This window comes from Lactuca saligna, chromosome 1 (assembly GCF_052625555.1).
Source record: "Lactuca saligna cultivar CGN05327 chromosome 1, ASM5262555v1, whole genome shotgun sequence".
Classification (NCBI taxonomy): domain Eukaryota; kingdom Viridiplantae; phylum Streptophyta; class Magnoliopsida; order Asterales; family Asteraceae; genus Lactuca; species Lactuca saligna.
Genome location: NC_136417.1, coordinates 172069898 through 172092868, shown reverse-complemented (window position 1 = coordinate 172092868; position 22971 = coordinate 172069898). Strand labels below are relative to the sequence as shown.

The 22971-nt window shown below is 38.2% G+C and overlaps 1 pseudogene; it reads left to right on the top strand.

The window, feature by feature from the left end:
• The first annotated feature begins 206 nt into the window (after positions 1-206).
• Positions 207-2841, top strand: LOC145013590 (villin-3-like; annotated as a pseudogene).
• Positions 2842-22971: the final 20130 nt, after the last annotated feature.

Sequence of the window (22971 nt, the reverse complement as noted above, 5' to 3'; positions counted from 1 at the left end):
TCAAGCCCTAAGCCCTAAACAGCCTCCACCAGCATCTGAACGAGCCCTCGCCAGTTATCTCTACTCCACCAGCAAGCTCTTGCTCCGCCTATGGAGGTGCTGGCGCTGCTGGTGGTTGTCCTTCAGCTTTAGCCACGCCTCTTCACGATTATAGTCCGTAGATAATGATTTGTGTTTGTGAAGCAACAACAGTTTTGACAACCGCGATGGCGGAGAAGTTGTATTTGTGTCTGACAAGACTGGTGGCAGCGGTAGCTATCCTCCAACCCATCTCTCCTCTCCGCCACCGTCGCTGACCTAAGCGCCGCCTGTAAGAGTTCAATAGGTTTCGATGATTTGCTTCCTGGCTTTGGAAGCAGCGGTTCTCCATCTAGTAGCAGGTACTGTGCTATGATTTAACTCTCCGCCACCGTCGTGTTCCTCCCTTATACCTTTTACTATCTTTTATCTTTTATGTTGTGTATCTGTTATTGATTCTCCCCTATATAATATAACCACCATCTGTAGGAGTTTATTCTCAAAGAAAATCTGCCAAAGTCAACTCCTGTAACCCGTATTGGTCAAGGTCATGAGACAAGTTCATTTAAATTCAACTTTGCTTCTTGGTCAGTAGCTTTAGCAGCTTCTGCTCCTGAGGAAACTAGAGGAAAAGTAGCAGGTAGATTCATTCTATATCTTATATATATTTTTGTTACATGGGACATGGGTGTTTGAGTTTTCTAGGGCTATTTTTGACTTTTTCTAAAACTTACCCTAAGTTCTACTCTTGTTCTAATGACTAGCTCTGCTGAAGCAACAAGTTGCTTTTGCCAAAGGTCAGACAAAAACGGCTCCTGTAGAGGAGGAAGTTCCACCTTTGCTTGGAGAAAATGGAAAAATTGAGGTTTCAGATCATAAACTTGTTGCTACATTTAGATTTAATGTAGAAAGATAAAATAATTGTTGGCTCTTTAGGTATGGTGTATTGATGGTGAACAAAAGACGGAATTACCCAAGGAGGATATTGGAAAATTTTACAGTGGAGATTGCTATATTTGTCTTTACTCCTACCATTCTGATGAAAAGAAAGAAGATCACTACCTGTGCTGTTGGATTGGGAAGGATAGCATCCAGGTAAACTAAAACCATATTATTTCATTTCTTTTCTTTTTTTTAAGAAAAAAAAATCTTTAATTGTGTATTTGGGATGAAGACTTGTTATGTTGTCTGATCACAGGAGGACTAAAAAATAGCTGTTCAACAAACTACTTCAATGTTCAACTCTATGAAATGCAAACCTGTTCAGGTACCATAAATATAATAGCTTTTTTTACTTGTTGCACTGCTGATTATATATAAATTTAGTTTTGAAATATTAGTATCTTATCGTAGGGTCGAATGCATCAAGGAAAAGAAGCACCACAATTTGTTGCTATCTTTCAGCCTATGGTTGTTCTCAAGGTACTCTCTTCCACTTGTAGTAGTTGTAAAAGATATAGCTCTAGAAGAAGGATGTTAACTATGGTAAATATTTGGTTTTACTTTTACTAGGGTGGATTGAGCTCTGGTTATAAAAACTACATTGCAGAGAAAGGACTGCATGATGAGACCTACAGTCCAGATACTGGTGCACTGATTGAAATATCAGGAACTTCAGTTCATAATAATAAAGCTCAACAAGTAGACAGGGTATGGAAACCAGAGTACACCTGAACAGCAGAAATTAGCAGCAAAAGTTGTTGAACTTTTGAAGGTATGCTTTTTAAATTATTGTTCTTACATATTTATTTACTTTTATACCCCTTTCCAATCCTTGATAATTTATTCAACTCTTTTTTCTTATATCTTTAGTCTGGAGTACCTGTAAAATTCTCTAGAGAAGGAAAAGCGAGCTTAGCTTTCTGGCTTGCACTTGGTGGAAAAAAAAGCTACTCAAGTAGCAAAGTAACACAGGAAATCATCCATGAACCTCACTTGTTTGAAGTAATAAGCAATAAAGGTTTCAAAACCATAAACCATCATCTATCTTTCACATGTCCATTTTTGCTGATTATATCCACCAACTGTTTTTATCATCTTATTTTCCTTCACAGGAAAGTTAGAGATTGAAGAAGTTCACAGCTTTGAACAAGATGACTTGTTTCCAGAGGATGTCTTGATATTAGATACACATGCTGAGGTCATCGTTTGGGTTGGTCATTTAGCACAGTCAACGGAAAAACAAAATGCTTTTGAAACTGGCAAGGTACATATAATAATAATAATTATACAAATGCAAAATTATACGTTGTATTGGTTGGTATGTTTTTTTAATAAGTTGATTTCAGAAATATGTAGAGCTGGCTGCATCTATGGATTCCTTGTCCCCATCTGTCATATTATACAGAGTAACAGAGGGAAACGAACCTTGCTTCTTCACAACATATTTCTCATGGGATCCTGCAAAAACTACTGTATGTATACATATGTATTAATAATTAATAATTAATTTGTATCTCATTTTTCTCTTTCTCAATGGAACCAGGCTCACGGAAATGCATTCCACAAGAAGGCTGTGCAACTCTTCGGCTCAGGCTGTGTAGCAGAGGTATTTCTTATATAAAAAGTTTTTTTTTTGGATTATTTTTTTTAAGTGGCCCCTATCATATTATTTTATTACAACAGAGCCAAGATGTTAAGCCCCCGGGAAATAAACTTAGTGGGGCCACCCAAAGAGCATCAGCCATGGCAACTTTAACCTCTGCTTTTTCAAAATCAACTACTGCTCCTAAAACTCCTCAACATGGACCACCTCCAAGAATGCTAGCTCGTGGGTCCCAGAGAGCGGCGGCAATAGCCGCCTTATACTTTATATACTCTTGAACCATGTAATTTACTTTTTACCCTCAGTAGCAACATAGTTGCTGTTTCTTTAAACTTGATTTTGAATGTGTGTTTTTGTCATTAGTGATCCTCACTGGTTCTCCAGATTGTTCTATTCTTGCAATTGATATTGAAATAGGATCTCCAGTTAGTTATGGATGGATGTTCATACAATTAGGTATTATTTTCAATATTCATACAGTTAGTTATGGATGGATGTTCCAGGTATTATTTTCAATATTCATACAATTAGGGATGTTCATACTTGAGGTATTGTATCACTTTTAATGAAGTTTGAAATGCATATAGTAAAAGATTAGGTCGATTTACCTTTTTTTTTTTTTTTTTTTTAGGAAATCAAGGAAAATGGCACCACCATATAGAGTGATGCTACACAATGACAACTACAACAAGAGGGAATATGTTGTGCAAGTGTTGATGAAGGTTATACCTGGAATGACAGTTGACAATGCAGTTAATATCATGCTCTTGACCTGGACACCACTCTAAATTGTAACTTACTCTAAATTTTATATGTAAATTTTATTTTATCTTTTGAAGGGAAATTTACTGAATATTGATTGGTTGATGCAGTTAACTAGAATTGGTCGAGATGCAGTTTTATAGGTTGAGTCGCTCATTGAGTCAATCATGGGAGGATTGGAAGGGCTAATCAACATTCTTGATTATGAAGGAGGTTTCAGCTCTTTGGAGACACATTTTCTTACTATTTTATCAATTTCCTTAAAAAGTTACCAAATTCATGTATTAAATTTGATAAAGCTAACTTAATTGCTTTTTTTAAATCCTAGCTTCTACCAGAAGTCAGCTGAAACTACAAATGGCTTTTGATGGGCAGGAAAGATATATGAAGGTATGATCTATATTGTAATTCAGATTCTATAACTTTTATTATGTAATCTCTTAAGTCTTAATACCCATTATTCCTTATGCATGTAGAGATCTTGGGAGCCAAATGATAAAGCTGATCTTCACTTTGTCTACAAAGATGTTGAAGGAGTATCAACTCAATGGGATGATATTCAAAGAAAACTCAGGAACTTACCTCCCAAACCCTCTGCCTTCAAACCCGATCCCTTCACTCCTATAGAAGACGAAGATTCCAAACCTAAAACCAAATCTCGGATCGATAACAAGACAGAAGAACTCAAAGATTTAAAAGATGATCTTGATGATAGTTGTTTCCTCGAAGAATACAAGTACCTTCAACTCCCTTATTCCTAATATCATTTTATGAGGGTATTAAATTTCATGTGATATTCTCATGGTTTCATTTTCTTTTGTGTTCTTGAAGCAGAAAGAGGTTAGCAGAGATGAAGCAAACAATGGAAGTTTGAACTCGGAAAGTCCGGGCAGCTATGGTGGCCCGGGCAGCATCTATTTCAATATTGATTGTGTGAAAGTCATCTACTAAAGCAAGGTTGGTGTAAGAGTTAATGATGAGAACATTGTTCCAAGACCTTCAGTGAGTTATGATGATGTCCCTTAATAGCAATGTAGTATTAGGTTATATAGTTACCGATGATTATTTGTATTTGACATTTTATGCAATGATTATCTTACTTATTTATTGTATTTTATTTTGTATCTTATATGACATTAATTTTTGTGCAATGGATTGTATTTTTTGTATATGGTGTTTTATTTCTATTATGAGAAATTAAATGCAAATTTAATTTAAAAATTAATAAATATATAAATTTATTTTTTTAAACATTTAAATTTACGATACGCAAAAATGTGTGTCATCTTCATTTATGACATGGCCTTTCTTGACAGGGGCTTTCTTGATACGCATTGCGTGTCATTAACACGCGCGTCGTAAGGTTACGACACGCGAACGCGTGTCGTCTTCCTTTATGACAGGGCCTTCCTTCATACGCATTGCGTGTCGTAAATGCGCGTCATAATTGCATGTCGTAAATGAGCGTCGTAAAAGCGCGTCGTCTCTCTTTATGACAGGGCCTTCCTTGACGCGCATTTGCACGTCGTCTGAGCCTTTTACGACGTGCAATGAGCGTCGTAAAAGGCTGTTTTTCTAGTAGTGTATATTGAGAACTTTTAGTATGGGGACTATCAATCACATTATTACTTACTTTCAGCGGGTCTTGTGAGAAGACTAATTACTTACTTTCAGCGGGTCTCGATAGAAGACTACTTACTTACTTTCAACGGGTCTCGTTAGAAGACTACTTACTTACTTTCAGCGGGTCTCATTAGAAGACTACTTACTTACTTTCATTCGGGTCTCGGTAGAAGACTCCTTTTATACTAATAGAAAATATGGGATTTTCTAGGAAGTTCAAACGTTTACAATTACTTACAAACATTTTCATTGATACTTATACAAATAATGACATTAAATACTTATGAATTCACCAGCTTTATGCTGATACTCGCTTTCAAAATAACTTGTATTCTCAGGTCACCAATAGACAGGTACGATGACCAGTTTTTGTGAATACGGAGCAGTCAAGAGTCGTCTTTTATTTTGAATATTCATTATATTGTTTTATTCTATGAAAGAACACACTTATATTTAAAATTATACTATTAATGCAATGGATGATGTTGTTGCTTGTTTACTACTTTGCATTGTTGTGATACTTTACATGACGTCCTCCGCCCCAAAACGTTTCTGTCGTTCTTGGTTTTGGGGTGTGACAAGATTTTCTAAAAGAAATCCTTCAACATCATGTTCACTCATTGGTGATTGGAATGCTAAAAGGACTAGAAGCCTAATTTGAGAGATGGTTCGACCAAACCGAATTCGGTGAGGTTGAATTTATCTCAAGGATTGTCCTCTAGCTTACGCTTGAGATTCAAGTCTAAATCAAAAGGTAGTTGAATTTCAAAATCAAGTGTTGAAGCACTCATTAGGTTCAATATTAAAGTACTTAAACCTAATTACCAATGGGTTCTCAAAGGTCAAATTTAAAAATTGTCCAAAAGTCCTATAACTTCTTTATGTTCCTTATCTGATAAACAGGATATGCCATGAGAAAGAGTATCTTGTGTAGATAGTAATGGTAAACCCAGTTTCAAAATGGACTGAGTTCCTAAAACCAATTAATCCCACACTCTATGTCAGAGCAGCTATGGAGGACAATCATCAGATTTCAGTATGCTGATAGTGGTTGTCCTTGGCACATGACGGAGACATCTCTCAACTTCATGACATTTAGAACTTTAATTGAAGGTATGTGTCCTTTTTGGGAAGGGAGAAAGAAAAATCACACATATGGGGACTGTATTTAATGGCGTGTTGAATTTTGAATATATTAAATTTGTTCCGAAATTGAAACATAGATGAGGCTAAATACGTTGTTGTTTCTGCATGATGTTCTCAAGTAATCTGGATGCAACTTCAATTGTTTAATTATGTTTTAAATTTTCTTGATACCCCTAGTTTTTTCTTAAAATGATTCGTTTAGAAGACTAAAGTTCTTGTTGTTCTATACATTTTGTATTTTTTTTGTTTTTCTTAAATTTGTTCATATTTTCCCTCTATGCACAAATTTAGGGGGAGAATTAAAACTAAAAAAAATCATAAAATCGAAATATCCAAAAATATGTTTATTTTATTTATGTTTTATTTCTTTTTTAGAAAAATCAGAAATCCAAAAGTATTTTTATTTCTTTTGAGAGTATTTTAAATTTATTTTATTTCTTAGTTATTCTTATTATGTGTTATGTTTATTTTATTTTTATTTTTTATCTCAAAAATTTCATTTGTCTTAAAATTTGAATTCAAAAGAAGAAGAGACTCATGGAGTGTGTGTCAGAACTTTCTGTGCTAAAAGTGGTCTTGAAAGGAATTGGCGCAATTACACTTCACACTTCTTTCACAAGGAATTGAAGGCATGAAACCGTACAAATTGTTAGTTAGGCAGTTTCTCTCTAAGAACTGTTGTGTTCACAAAACAGAAGGCATGAAACTATAGAAACTATCAGTTAGGTAGTATCTTTTTAAGAACTATCGCATTTTTAAGGTATTAAAAGTCTGAAACTGTACAAATTGTCCAATTGGTCTTGTCAGTTATCTTTACCTAAGAACTATCTTGACAGTAGAGTGATTCACCCAGTCGGGAAATAGATATCGCTAAACATCCCGTCCAGGGTCTTGACAATCCTTTTGTCATTCAAAACTGCGGAGACTCAAATGCATTCTCAGACACATGCTTCGTAGGTAAGGAATTAATGGTTATTGGCACTAGGACGATGCACCTTGCAAGGCACGATTATCTCTGAACATCATGCCAAAGGGCCTTGACGCCTTGACCTCGTGTCATGCTAAACTGTGGAAATATGTATTCGGATATTTTCTAATTAACTCTCACTTACACTATAATGGTACACTAAGTTGAGATTCAGAAACCATTGAATGTCTCGCCAAGGGCGAAGTTAACTTGTTAACTTGAAAAACTATATTAAGATCTTTGATTAAGGATATGCATGGGCAAACATCAAAAATAGCCATGAGTAGTTCTTCGATACTCAACAAATCGCAATGTGTTCCTCTGTGTTCACACAGATATTGCGAGTAGTCTCCATCTGAGACAAGGCTGGGTCCTTGAACAACTGTGGTGAGAAGGGTCTTTATGAATCTGTGACCCATAGGGACTTTTTAGACATGGTTTCTTTTCAATACGCATCTGTGATCGTCAAAGAATTTTCAGTCGAAAATGAAGATTATTTTTCAACACACAACCTTTAAACCCCAGAAGCAAGGTGAAACTGTTTTTGAAGTTATGTGATGAACTTCATTGAAGCCTCCTCAATCAATTTGCTACTATCTATGAACTTCCTGAAGTGGTCCAGAAGAATCGGTCTCTCTGTTATTATCTCTAAAGTTTGTCAAAGCTGAAAGGGTTTAATTACAGGAACCTATACAAGAAGCCTCTATTCCCATTAAGCGTTCAAATTCAATTTTTAAAGAAAGTCCAACTATTCAAGATGAAGTCATTCATGCAGAAATTCATATGTTCATCTTGAAGCTGTGAAAAAATTGAGGATAAACGATAAAGGTCAAGAACAAAGAGAATACTGAAAAGAAAAGAAAGCTATAAATCAAGGGGGAGATTGTTAGGACATGATTTATGGTTTATACTTTACTATTGATGACTTTTAGAGTTATCAGTCTAGGACCGAAAACACCATATTCTCGGTGGTGTTTGAACCAAAATCACCATGTGATTTCGGTGGGCTTAATCAGGATTTCGGTTGGGTTTTGGGTTGGGCCTTTTTAAATAGGTCTAGGTATATATATATATATATATATATATATATATATATATATATATATATATTATTGTTTAAGTCATGTAAAGGGTTGATAATTCCAAGAAGCTAAGATCGAGTTTAGAGAGAAAGAGAGAATCGAGAGAGTAATTGTGAATCCTATGTACTAGAATATTATTCAATATAGTGTTCATTGAAGATTCGTTAACTTTGTTCTTAATTCGAGATCACCGGTTTGCATAAATCAATGAATTAGGATTCCACACCAATTCTAGTGATTTTGATTGATACTTAAGATTGGGTTTTACAAGATGATATTACACCTAACACTTTCAACCCTTAAAGTTGATGCCACAACTAAAACCTCAGCTATGGACCACCTCCTTAGTCACCCCTAAACACTAATCAACATGAATGGAAAAACTACTAAATCGTAACGACACGGAAGAGTTAACCTGCTGAATCCTCACCAAAAACCCTCCATACAACGACCCTGAACCTATCTCGACTACCACTTAACATGAAATTGAACACTTCGATCTTGCTAAATGAGAAATGACCCTTCAGTAAACCACTAATGATTCATGGTATACAAAAGATGTAAGATACCACCCGAAGATATAGCCCAACGATGAGATGATCACAACCCAAATATAACACGAATCCAACATAATATAAGATTCCAAGCAACAAGAAACTGATAGGAACAGAAAGAATTGTAAATGATAACTCACCCACCGAACCACCTACTGGAGGACAGGCTTCCCAAGCCTCCCCTGGAGAACAATCTCTATTGACATGCTCAACTTGCTATGCTCGTAGCAACCTATACTTCTAGATTGGCAAGCTCCAATGTGCCTTTCTCGCACACGCTACACCGACCCTGACCCTACTGGCCTCTCCAAACATGTTCAGAAGTATTGGATCTCTTCCCGAGGTATCCAAAATCAAGTTCCCGCCCTCAGACTCTTGGATTCATATTGTTTAGGGTCTGGCACCCTGACACACTCAACAGCTCATTCGTCAATGGCTGAACTACAATAGCTAGAGCAACCTCTTCTCTAACCCAGGCTACAAACTACTCCCAAGTCATAGTCTCCAATCCTGAAAGGACAATAGATCACACAATCAATCCCCAACAACTCCTTACCACCTTATACAAGAGATCCAAGGCGAACCGAACCTTAGACCCTATGGGTTAGGGACTAGTGTGGAAAACACTTTCCATCTCCTTAATCCAACGCAAAATCAAAACCTTGTCAGTCCTTCAACTAACTAGCTAACCATCGGAGCCAAGACAAAACCATGGTCATTCCCCATACGTGCTCATCCTCATTTTGCAAAACAGCTATTCCCATATTCAGAGCATAACCAAGAATTCTCCTTCCCATAAGCTTCTTAGATTCTCCTAGACTCTCACCAATTCGAGTATGGATCATGTGCTTTTAGTAGTATGGGCCTAATACTACCTTCCACAACTATCCATACTTTCCTCAGCAATCCTCCCAAATCCTCTAAGTCACTTCCTCAAACTGAAGCACTAACCTCACCAACTCGCCTCACTAAACTAACTGGAGCGTATCCTAGGCTTCCCTAGGTTCCCAACCACACCCCGCCATCAGCTGCTGAAGAGCTCCTAATGATGCTAGCCATCCATTTCCTAAATATCATCATATTTGAAGGGTTTGAGCTCATGCAACCCTAGAAACCTTGGATCTATGTTTTACTAAGATACATGCAAATTTGTTTTTCCAAGGTTATTAACCTAACTAGCATGTCATGGGGAACTTTTAAACCTAATAGATAGTTGAAGTACGTACCTTTTGTTGTTTGGATTCCTTGAGAACCTTGTGAGCCTAGCACCTTAAGTGTGATGCCTTAAATGTCTCACACAACACCACAACACTTGGAATAACCTTGAGAGAAGTACACTTACACTTATAATTCGGCTAGCTCTCTTACACTTGCTTGTAGTGGCCGATTTTGCTAGACTTGGGGTCTTTATATAGTTGTGTCACAAGTAGGGTTACACCTTGTAAACCCTATTTGCCATGGCTTTCCATATTCCATGATTCATGGGTTTATAACTCCTATGGACTATCCATGGAGCACCTTATGGGTTTAGCCCAATTCATATAAACCATGGATCATTAACCCACTATACAAGAATGGATGATTTACACAATCAAGCCCATATATTTTATTAGTCTCTTTTTGATCACTTAATTATTTACAAATTAATTCTTTGATCAATACTAATTAAATAATATTATTAATACATTAGACCTTATAATATATTAATAATCCTTAAGTTTCCTTTCTCTCATTTAGTCTATCCAAGTGTTGCAATGCCATGCAACCCAAATGGACCAAGCCAACCGGGTCAAGTACATATCAGAAATAGTTATGAACTCAGACACCAAATCCAACAATATTCACTTAGTAGCTGACTCCCATCATCCAAGAGTTCCACAACGTACAAAGCAAGCAACATTAGTGCAGTAACTCTCCAACTCATGAAACTATCATAGAACATTCAACCCATACACCACAACTCATGTTATCCTAAGCCACCCTCACTGTTGGCTGCCTTATGGATGCAAATTATACACAGAACAGGATCTAATAGATTCTACCCTAGGACCACAACCAGACAAGGAACATGAAATAAGGCTAAATCAATTATTCTAAGGCTATAGGATCCTAACGGTATACAATTTATAAAGCATACACTTAGCAATTACTAATACCAATAGTACGCCCAATGTACACCATTTTGTACTCATGAATCCATTAGTATGCCTAACGTACACCTTTTTGTTTGCCGAACATACTCAGCTTGGCCCAAAACCACCCAAACTTCAAACGGTCATAACTTCTTCATTCTAACTCCGTTTTCAACATTATTTATATCCACAGAAAGGTATTGAGGAGCTCTAGAATCCTATCTAATTACTTTTGACATAAAACATATTGAACTAAAATCCATATTTCATAAAAGAAGTCTGAAAACATTACATTTCCATTTTACCCTTTGACTCCAAAGTGCAAACCGAACTATTGGGTCACATATCTATATTACCCACATCCAAATGGGCCTAAATCTTACCTTTTTAAAGGCCTAATCCTTATGATGATTGCTCTTCAGAACATAGCCTTGTATTAGGAATCGATTTGGAACAGGACGTTACAACTCTCCACCACTTAAATTAGATTTTGTCCTCGAAATCAGTCGTTACGTTCCCCAAAAAATCCAACAATCTGGTCAATACCTCCACAACCCGGGAATAATTACTTACTTCCCAAGGCAACCGAAACCAATCAAACTAGACACTCTCTAATCCCAATGAAGGATAAATCCTTCGTCTCATGCAGGAAGCTACTCCTGCCTTCCCAGATCCTAAGACCTCACATTGGTCTGACTCCTCGACAGACCTCCCACACTATAACCGTACCATACAATTTCCCTATGCGGATAATTGATTGGATGACCACTTTCAATCCTACTTATCTCGATGTTAGCAACCGAATGAATTCACTTACCATGTCCAGATGCCGAATTCCCATCTTAATAGATAGTTGAAATAATCCTTCGAGTAGACGATCCACTCTGTAATGGTTAGACTCAAACGAGAGCTGTGCGTTAGAGTCAAACCGATTACTCTCAGATTATTTAATCCCACTGCAAGTGGCTTAGCATCTCCTGGTTAACGACCACTCGACATAAGGACCCCAAATTACTGCTACTACTCGGAATACCATACGCCGTCTAGCTGCTTTCAAAATTAACCATGACTTCCCTAAATCCCAATCCTGCCGGGCATTATACGAAATATCGGATTCCTGTCTGGTTGTTGAGCCAACAAGCAACCTCTCATTCTCCCTACACATCCTATGAAGGATACCTCGTCTAACATTAACTACCCTATGTATACTGCCACTCATGGATCTATCAATCTTTTTGATTCATCCGATCATAATAGGCCGATAACATGTCGCCACTGAATGCGATGAAAAAAAGTGAATGCTACCAGAATAATTGTAGCCTTAGATCATGCGCAGTCGTCTTCGGCCTACCGTTTCCTGAATCCAATTATGTTGTGACCCACTTACACCCTTGCGAACTAGCCCACCCTGACCTAAGTCATTTGAATGAATCTGTGAATGCCACGGGTCATCCTGTAGTCTCACAACACTTCCTATCGTTTCCTGAATCCAATTATGTTGTGACTTACTTACAACCTTGCAAACTAGCCCACCCTGACCTAAGTCATCTGAACGAATCTGTGAATGCCACGGGTCATCCCGTAGTCTCACAACACTTTCCACATTATCTGGCCGCCAATGAATGCTACGGCTACCATGAAGTCATAAAACACTTCCCATGCTATCTGGCCGCTAGTGAATGTTACGGGTACCCCGTAGTTTTACAACACTTCCTGCACTATCTAACTACTAGTGAATGCTATGGCTCCCCCATAGTCTTTCAACACTTTCACCCCAACTGACTACTAGTAAATGATACTTTTCCAAGGTGCACCATGTATATTCTAAAGCATTCAAAATCACATTCTTTTAGCTCAAAAGGCTCATATAAGGTTAGGGTTTCATGAAAGGGTGTTAGAGGGTTAGAGGCTAAGAATGGAGTGGATTTGGGGGAGCTAAGGAGCTTAAATAGGGCTTAAACCACAAAAAATAGTGTTTGGGCAATGATTGAGTACACCCAACGTACTCCTAGTATGCCCAACATACTCAAGATTCCATTAGTACTCCTAGAATACACTTTTTTCTATGCCCAACGTACTCAAATTGGCCCATAACCACCCAAACTTCAAACAGTCATAACTTCTTCGTTCTATCTTCGTTTTAGACATTCTTTATATCCACAGAAAGGTATTGAGGAGATTTACAACCTTGTATAATTACTTTTGACTTAAAAGACATTGAACTGAAATCCATAATTTATAAAAGAAGTCTGAAAATAGTACATTCCCATTTTACCCTTTGACTCCAAAATGCAAACCGAACTATTGGGGTCACATATCTACGTTACCTACATCCAAATGGGCCCAAATCTTATCTTTTTAAATGCTTAATCCTTACGATGACCACTCTTCTGGCCACAGCCTCGAATTAGGAATCAATTTAGAAAAGGGCATTGCAGCTAACGGTAGGTTGCACCTGATCCCGCATCGACTTGGAAAGAGAACGAAGCGTTTTCTTTAAAAGGGATGTTGATACCTTCCTTGTCATAATGCGTTTTAAAGCTGTGAGGGTAGCAGATCGCATAAGAACTCTGCTGTTAAGCATGCCCGGGCGAGAGCAATCTAGGGATGGGTGACCCCCTAGGAAGTTTCGTCCCGGGAGACCAAAGCGGACAATATTGTGATACATGCGAGAGGCGGATGTTAGAAATAGTATCAGATTTGGGGCATAGATCGATGTGTATGACGGAGACGACTAACCCTATAATTGGGGTGAAGGTGGGTTGCACCTGATCCCGCATCCGTTTGGAAGGAGAACGAAGCATTTCTTTAAAAAGGATGTGGATACATTCCTTGTCACAACATGTTTTAAAGTTGTGAGAGCAGAAGATACCATAAGAACTTTGCAGTTAAGCATTCCCATGCGAGAGCAATCCAGGGATGGGTGACCCCATGGGAAGTTTTCTCGCCGGGAGCCTAAAACAGACAGTATTGTGATACGTTGGAAGACCATGCATAGCGTATGAGAAGTACAGACTGGGTATGAGATGAGATAAGAGTAAGGGCAACAAAAGAGAAGTAGAAACAAGAGCATGAGAAAGATAAAGAAAAAAGAAGATATGATATGTATGCAGTATAAGATGAGCCTAAGAAGAAGCTAAGAAAGAGAATATATAGAGAAGAAATGGGTAGAGAAGAAGAGTAAAGATAGATTGTGAGATAGAAGTGTTAGGTAGGGAAGAGATAGAAGCTTATGATGAGAAACAAATAAAGAGATAGATAAAGGAGAAAGAATAGGAATGTATGGTATTAGAAGAAGAGATTAGATTGAATAGTATGAGAAAGAAGAAAATAATCAAGATAGAGTATGTAAATATGTAAATTTTAGAAGAAGAATAGATTAACATTAAAATGGATTAGAATATACGTCACCAGACCTATGGTCTGATGTAGTAGACATTTCCATGTTTTGTAGATTTAGGTAGCAGCCATGGTACGTGGAAAGATTGGAGCACAAGGACTTAGTATAGAAGAATAATTTTATAAAGTTGTATTTTTCCATATTGCTTATTTAATAGATATGTTTTATTGTAAACCTGCGATTAAACCTAGAATGTAAAGTGTTTTAATTTTTATAGAATTCAGCATTTGTTAGAGAACTCTGATATATCCCTATAGATGTATGTGTAAACAAGTCGGGTCATTACAATTGGTATTACAGGCATATTTTTATTAAATTAGGTTATGTATGTCCATACCTAGAATTAAACTATGGAAATGAAATAGAACCAGACATTATAAGGTGGTTTTACAATAAACCATTCTATGAGATGTTATTGGATAAGGTGTCTAAGTCCATAACTTATTTGGTATATACTTGACCCGACCCGGCATGGTCCATTTGGGTTGCACTTCACCCAAACTATTTATGGATAATTTTATAAGAGTTATACACATATGTTTATTAATATATTATAAGTTATAATATATTAATATGAAGTCATGTTATTTAATTAGTCTTAGTCTTAAATTAATTATGAATTAATTTAGAGATTAAAAGGAAGACTAATTAGATTGTGGGCTATTGGTTTTATATGGTGTGGGCTAATACTCATTTGTTAATGGGCTAGGCTTATATGGAAGTCCATGGATGATCCATGGAGCTTTTAACCCATGGATCCTTGGAAAAGGAAAGGTCATGGGTTATTAGGGTTTCACCCTAACCATGCACACTATATAAGCATTCTTATGTTGCATGAAATGGCAACTAGTGAACTAGTGTGTGTGCTTGTGTGTGGCCGAAAATACAAGTGTGTGTATACTCTCTCAAAGATTTTCCAAGTGTTTGTGGTGATTTGTGATTCCATTTGAGGGATTCACATTATTGGTGCTTGGCTCTCAAACTCCAAAGAATCAATCTCATCAAAAGGTATGTAATCTCATCTAACTCTTTTATGTTTAAAAGTTCCCCATGCTATGTTAGATAGGTTATGAACCATGGAAAAATTATTATTTTGCATGTATTAGAAAAACATAGATCCAAGATTTATTAGGGTTGCATGCACACTTAGGAAGTGTTAGATTGCTCAAAACCCAACAATGGTATCAAAGCCTAGGCTTGCTTGTTTGATACTTGATGCAAAATAGTGAAAAAGGTTGAAATTGTTGCTGTCTGGCTGATGGACTCGCCGAGTCCATGGGGGGACTCGCCGAGTACAAGGCAAAATTCATCCTACTCGGCGAGTACGTTCGTGCACTCGTCGAGTAGAATGATCAGAATGCAGAATTTCGACTTTTCCTGCTGGAAATGGACTAGAAACATTACCCTAAACTGTTTTGGTGTTTTAAAACTTGTTTTAGTTGGTGTAATGGTTGTTCTAATCCATTTACAATAGCATATATCAAAATTCCATGATTTTATGTGTTCATATAATTCTTGAAATTTTGATGATCATGTTCATGTTCTTGTGAATTTAGACGATGATAAGAATTATTTGCTGAATTGTTTAGAATTAATTCTTGATCATTTATGTGTTTTAATGGAGTCCATAATTTGTCCTCAAGTTATGGATTTCAAAAGGTCAGTTTTCTTTAACACACACTTAAAACACATAAGTTACATGAAAATGAAGAGTCTTCATTTTTATGAACCTTTAATTCATAAGTTATGAAATGAAAAGTTTTGCATAGTTACAAAACTTGCCCTCAAGTTTTTGGAATTTGTAAAGTTTCACACTTTAATAAACTTTAATTCCAACCCTTAGAGTTTTAATAGTTAAAATTCAACCCTTATACTATTTATAACATTAATGGTTAATTATTATATATATATGTATAAGAATAAGTCGTTCTACCGTTAGTAGGCCTCATTCACGAAGCCGGTCTATAAGGGGGGTATAAGGTTGTTGCCTATAAAATGGCAGCTTAATGGGTGTCCACTCTCACCCACCGCTTCCTTGATCGGTGGAGGGTCGTTAGCCGAACGGGTAGGACAATAACTTTAAATCCTCATTAAAAGTATAATCATTATTATAAAGTAACTAAACTCTTTTTAATACCCAATCTTAGTTACTTTAGGAAAAATGTGAACATGGTGCTAGTCCATGGAATTCAAACTTTCTACCTTACCAAGTCGTTGGTGGAGCGTGTGTGGTTAACCGGCACACTAACTTGGACTAGTAAGGATCACGAAGGGTGACTTAATGTTTGTCATAGATCAATGGAGCGTGTGTGGTTAACCGGCACACTGATTACGTGATAATATTAAGGGTACCAAGTGAATTAGCATGGTTATTCACACCTTGTTTTGTGATCCTCGGCATCCCAGTCACAAAACTTGAAGGGCACAATCGAGATTGAAACATGCCATTGAAAAGTTCAATGAATCTCAAAAGAATCTAGGAATTTCAAATCCAATTAAAACCTAATAATTCATTTTGTTTTCATGGTGGAAATTGGTGAATCATCATTCACCTACCTTTCAAATATATTATTACTTAGATTACGACATCCCTCTTCTAAGTATAGTATATTCTGATTGGGTCCTAGCCTTAATATTACATTTGGGTGTCTTATTAAGGATTCTATATATCTAATCTAAACTTGCTTTCTTCTTTCAGATGTCTTCCAACACTAATGCTTCGGGCTCTAACCCAACTGGTTCTTTCTCTCTCATGAATCTTTGTGGGAGGGTCATCTTTGATGGTTCCAACTTCATGGATTGGATTAGGAACATCAGGATGGTTACTCGTTATGAGGACAAAGAATATGTCCTCGATAAGGAGTTAAAAGAGTTTGATGAGTCTACTACTACTCCTGAGGAGATCGCTGAATTCAGGACACATGAGAGAGATGCTACTAAGGTGGCATGCATCATGTTGGCCATGATGACCGCTGAGCTCCAAAAGTCATATGAAGATTTCTATCCTTTTGAGATGCACCAAGGCCTGATGGAAAGGTACCATCAGAGTGCTCGTCAAGAGAGGTATGAAATAATCTCCTCCACAATAACTACCCGTATGAAGGATGGTGAATACGTCACGGCCCACATGCAAAAGATACAAAGGTATGTGGACCGTTTGCTGAAGCTGAATGTGAACTTCCCTGAGGAGTTGGCAATTGACATCATTTTGCACTCCTTACCTTCTTATTATGACCATTTTCGTATGACATATCATATGAACAAGGAGGAAGTTACCCTCAGCAAGCTTCAAGGACTCTTGAAGACCGCTGAATCCGGTCTTAAGGGCAAGGCGGTTGTTACCTCTACTACTCCTACTCCAACATCTACCCCTGTTTTAGCTATCGGGCAAGGCAAAGGGAAGAAGAGGAAGCACCCTTCGTAGGGTACCAAGGGAAAGTCTCTCGAAGGCTCCTCATCGAAGACCAAGAGCGGTCCTGTCACTCCTTCTGCCATTCCCAAGGATGCTGATTGCTACTATTTCCTGGACAAGGGGCACTGGAAGCGAAACTGCCCTAAGTACTTGCAGGATCTAAAGGATGGGAAAGTGAAACCCACCCACGCAGGTATTTACACTATATTGTCTAATTACTCATCATATTCTAACTCTTGGGTGCTTGATACAGGATGTGGTATTCACATATGTTCTGATTTGCAGGGCCTAAGAAGAAGTGAGGATGTGGAGCACGGGAAGATAAACTTGATCATGGGGAATAGGAAGGCTTCACCTGTTTCCAAGATTGGAGTTTATACTTTGTTGCTTAATAATGGGTTGAAATTAGATTTGAATAAATGTGTGTACTCGTCTGAAATGGCGAGGAATATTATTTCTTTTCAAGCATTGTATAAACAAGGTTTTACCTTTTCGTTTGATAATGAATGTGGTGGTATTAATGCTTCCTTTAAAAATGTGTTTTATTTTAAAGCATTACCTTGTGATGGTGTATGAAACTGTGTCGATTGTAGAAAACTTAGGAAATAATGTGTGGTATATTGATTCTTCTACTAGCCTAGATAAAGCATCATTGTGGCATTGTCGTCTTGGACATGTAAACAAGAAACGCATAGGCCAACTCCAAAAGAGTGGAGTCTTGGAGTCATTCGACCTTAAATTTGATGATAGTTGTGAATCTTGTCTACTTGGAAAGATGAAAAAATCACCCTTCACTGGAACTTGTGAAAGGGGTGAGGGTTTGTTGGACCTAATACATACTGATGTATGTGGGCCATTCAAAACCGCCACAAGGGATGCTAATCGGTATTATGTGAGTTTTATTGATGATTTTAGTAGATATGGTTTAACGCCCGGGTTTCATGGCTAAACATTTTTGTCAACGTGATAGTCTAGGTCCACTCTTGTAACTCTTTTTGAAGTAATAAAGATGAAATATTTGAGTATTATGTGAATTATGTGTGTTTATGTGTTATGTATAATTAATAAAGAATAAAAATGAGCATCAAAATTAAAGTGTGAGATAATCCCGATATCTCTACATAAAGTTGTAGAATATGTCTCAAGGTTTCCGTGCATATAAAGAATGCCGAAATCCGAGTTATAACGAAGAAGTTATGACCCGTCGAAGTTTCACGACAGAACCGGCACGATACCGGGAAGCGTGAATAGTGAATTTACGATAGAGCGAGATTTAGCCTTAGCAATCTAAACGAAAGTCGTAGAATACGTTAAACTAAGAACATCGATAAAAAGAACGCCGAAATCTGACTTCGTATGAAGAAGTAATGATTTTTCGAAGTTTCGGAATAGCAGTGTACAGCCAGAAATTCGAATATTAGATCAAGCGGTTTTTAGCCAACACGACCTAAACGAGAATCAAAGATCTCATTGAGAGTAGCATAACGAGAAAAAGATGGGCGAAAACGGATGTCGGATGAAGAAGTTATGAGGATTTAACGGACCAATTGTGTCCCGGCGCGTTAATAATAAAAAATTTAAAATCGAGCCAAAATTAGCCGAGGAAGTCTAAACGAAAGTTGTAGAGTACATTCCCACCTTCGCGTGGATATAAAGAACGTCGAAAACGGAGGTCGTATGCGAAAGTTACGAATTTTTAAAGTTGAAGTATGAAAATGCGAAGTCTGTTGCGAGGTTGATGACGTGACTGCATCTGGGCCGCCCATCGCTGATGAAGGAACGCGCTTCGGATCTTGACACGTCGCCCTTCGCTTACGCCCCGCGTCCAAGGTCTATACGCCCAGCATACCTTCGCTCTTATCCTTCCGAGTCCAAGTGCGAGCCAGCTGGTGCGAGCTGGCAATCTTATCCGATGGCTACGCCCCGCGTAGTTCCGAGGTACGCCCAGCATACCGAGGCCTCGCAGGGCTATAAAAGGAAGCCGAGATTTCTTCATTTTTCACACCAAAATCACTTCTCTCTCTACAAGCTTTCTCTCTCTAAGTGCTATAAATTCCCCTAAGCCCTAGTTAAGCCCCTTAGCACCCTAGGGAAGCCCCGAGGCTCCCAGAGTCCCAAGAAAAAGGAGTTTTTCGGTTTCGAAACGCTGCTCCAATTAAGTCCAGGTTCTCGATAAAATTCGCTGTAAGTATGCTATGCTTACGCAATTTTTAATATAGCTTCCAAATAATTATAGGAATGTTATTAGGTCCTTAAAATAATTATTTTGGCTATTATTATGAGTTATATCGAGTATTTTAACGCTTAATAATACTTGGACTAATTAATTTGTCGCGGTTATCGTTAAACTAAACCCTAGTGGTATCGATACTAGGTTTTATCAAAGGAATATCGTTTTGAGAGTATCGAAGCGCTGTCCGAGTGCTGAGTCACCACCTATCAAGTGAGTGCATAGTTGCTTTCAGCTTACACATAGATATGAAGTATCTTATATAAATTACGTGCTATGTGTGCATATTATCTGAATACTTGCTATCTATGCCGGATGAACGTTTTATACATGTTTTCAATAATTTAAACTGTATATGTATTTTATATCTACAAAATGTGTTGGGTAAAACATGGGTAGATGTAATAGTTGTTGTGTGACAAAATAAAATAATGAGAGGCCTCGTTATAGATGTTATTGATGATCCAGTCATCTAGCGGAGTATAGATGACGACCACGGACTATTCTAGACAGTCCAGTGGAACACTAGCAGGCTTGCAACCTGTAGGTGTTTATTCGAACTGTGTGTTTATTTGAACTGTGTGCTCACCAGATGTACTCCATCCCCCACATGGTTGCCTTTAGGACATCTATTGCTGAGGAATCCCCTTAGCAGTAGTGTCCGTCCCGATGATGATCCTTAGGCTAGGTCCCTTATGATAGGTGTTTAGGGACGTAAAGTGAGGATAATGGGAACGGGTAATCGGGTTATTGTTGATTGATGAAATTAATAAACTTATTTATTGTGGGTTGAAAACCCTATGTGCTCACCAGGCTCCCAAGCCTGACCCACTCAGTTTTATGTATTACAGGTAGTGGCGCTTGAGCATAGATGTGATGTTTTGGACGAGGGATTACGGATATAGGCCTGTAGATATGAAATAATGTAGTAAGGCTTATATTGTACTGTTTATGCTTTTGATCTGTACGAACATGACATCCCAAGTCTTTTAATGAAATACATTTCTATGGAAATGCTTTTGATAAATCTTTATCATATTTTGTTTTGGGACAAATTCCACAACACTTTCATTTAAAATATAACTCTGATTTTTAAACAAAGCATAAACAAACCGGTCTTTTCTGGCTGTGATTTTGGGGATGTCACAGTTGGTATCAGAGCATTAGTTTAAGCGAACTAGGAATTTGTAGGATTTCTAGACTTAAACTTAGAATGCTAAGCGATGATTGTGAGGTGTGAGCACTAGCTTATTTTAGGAATTGTGCCTAAAATGCTTTTATGTGCTAAATGCTTTGTGCATGATATGTTGTTAATTGTTCGGATCTATGGTCTGTTGCCGACCGGATCTGGAACCTTATGTGTTTAGGATTCTGAACGTACGACTACGATATTAGAACTAGCATGTAAACGTTTCAGAGTGATAAGGATGATTTAACCGTCTATCCTAAATAAAGATCTAAATTCACCTTATTCGGTGTATAGATCAAGATGGCAAGGACCCGTAGCGGAAACGTGAATGCAAATGGGAATAGAAACCAACCCCCAGTGATTGAGCAAATACCGGTGATGGAAGCCGCTGCTGAGCCAGTCACAATGGCCGGAGTGCAAGGGATGATCCAAGCGATGTTGGATCGTCAAATGGAGGAAACTAGACGTTTGCTCCAGCAAAATCGAGAGGAAGCCACTATTCAGATCGAACAGCCTGAGTTGAACGAAGGGCAGACTGAGGAAGGAGACTATAGTGGAACTGTTGGTCAAGTCAACCCACCAATAGTTCAACAAAACAACCAAGATGACGGAGTCGAGGGAAATGGATGCAAGTACAAGGACTTTCTGACTTGCAAGCCATCAACTTTCACGGGAAAGGAAGATCCAATCGGAGTCATGGATTGGATCTCGGAGATGGAGTTAGCCTTCATGACATGCGGTTGCAGAGGGAAACTACAGACCACGTTTGCAGTGCGTCAGTTTCGAGGAGGCACTGTACGTTGGTGGAATACCTTAGGGAAGACTTTAAGCCCCAACAAGCCCCTGCAACTATCATGGGCAGAATTTCTGGTGCAATTCAAACGAAAGTACTGCTCAGCTCAAAACCTGCTCGATTTTGAGAACCAGTTTCTAACCTTGAAGAAGGGAAGGATGTCAATTGATGAATATAAAAACAACTTCACAGAAAAGATGGAATTTGCCTTGCGTCTTGTTCCGGATGAGCTGACGAAAATTGACAAGTAAGCAAAGGGACTTCCATGGGAGTACGCGGTGCCAGTGCGTCAGGCACCTACTCTGGAGGCAACTATCTGGGCTGCCATGTCTGTGGAGGACATGATTAAGGGAAGAGCTGCCAGCAAAGTCGAGGTTGGCGAGAAGAGGAAATTTGAAGGGTCTGCTAAACCCAACAAAAAGAAGAGCAAGTTCGGTTCAAAGAAGTTCTGGGGAGGAAATGAATTTAAATGGTGCGAGAAGTGCAAGAAGAAGCACTCGGGGAAATGTGGTGAGGAAGTAACCTGCTACAAGTGTGGGAAAACGGGGCACTATGCCAATGAGTGCACCATCAAAAAGAGGATGTGCTACGAGTTCCGTGAAGAAGGGCATATTGCTAAGGATTGCCCAAAGAAGAAAGATGCGGGAAGGCCCAACATACCACCGAAGCCGAAGGCGAGAGCCTTCCAGATGACGCTCGAGGCTGCGAAGGAGGCAGCAGACGTCGCTTCAGGTACCTTTCTTGTAAATGGTTTGCCTACAAATATACTATTTGATTCCAGAGCCAACTACTCTTTTGTGTCGCATAAATTTGGTGGGAAATTAGCATTGCCTGTAGAAAAACTTGATAATGCCCTGATTGTAGAAGTTGCCAGTGGCAAATTCGTACCTGTTAGTAATCGTATTAGGAACATCGTCATTAACCTAAACGGAAACGAATTCCACGAGGAGCTATTACCCATAGAGTTAAACGGTTTCAACATCATTTTGGGTATGGATTGGCTTAGTGCCAACGATGCTGAGATTCAATGCCGAAAGAAAATAGTAAGGATAAACCCACCCGGAAAGGAATCATTTATGGTGTACGGGGACAAACGCAGAGTGAATTCTGGAATCATC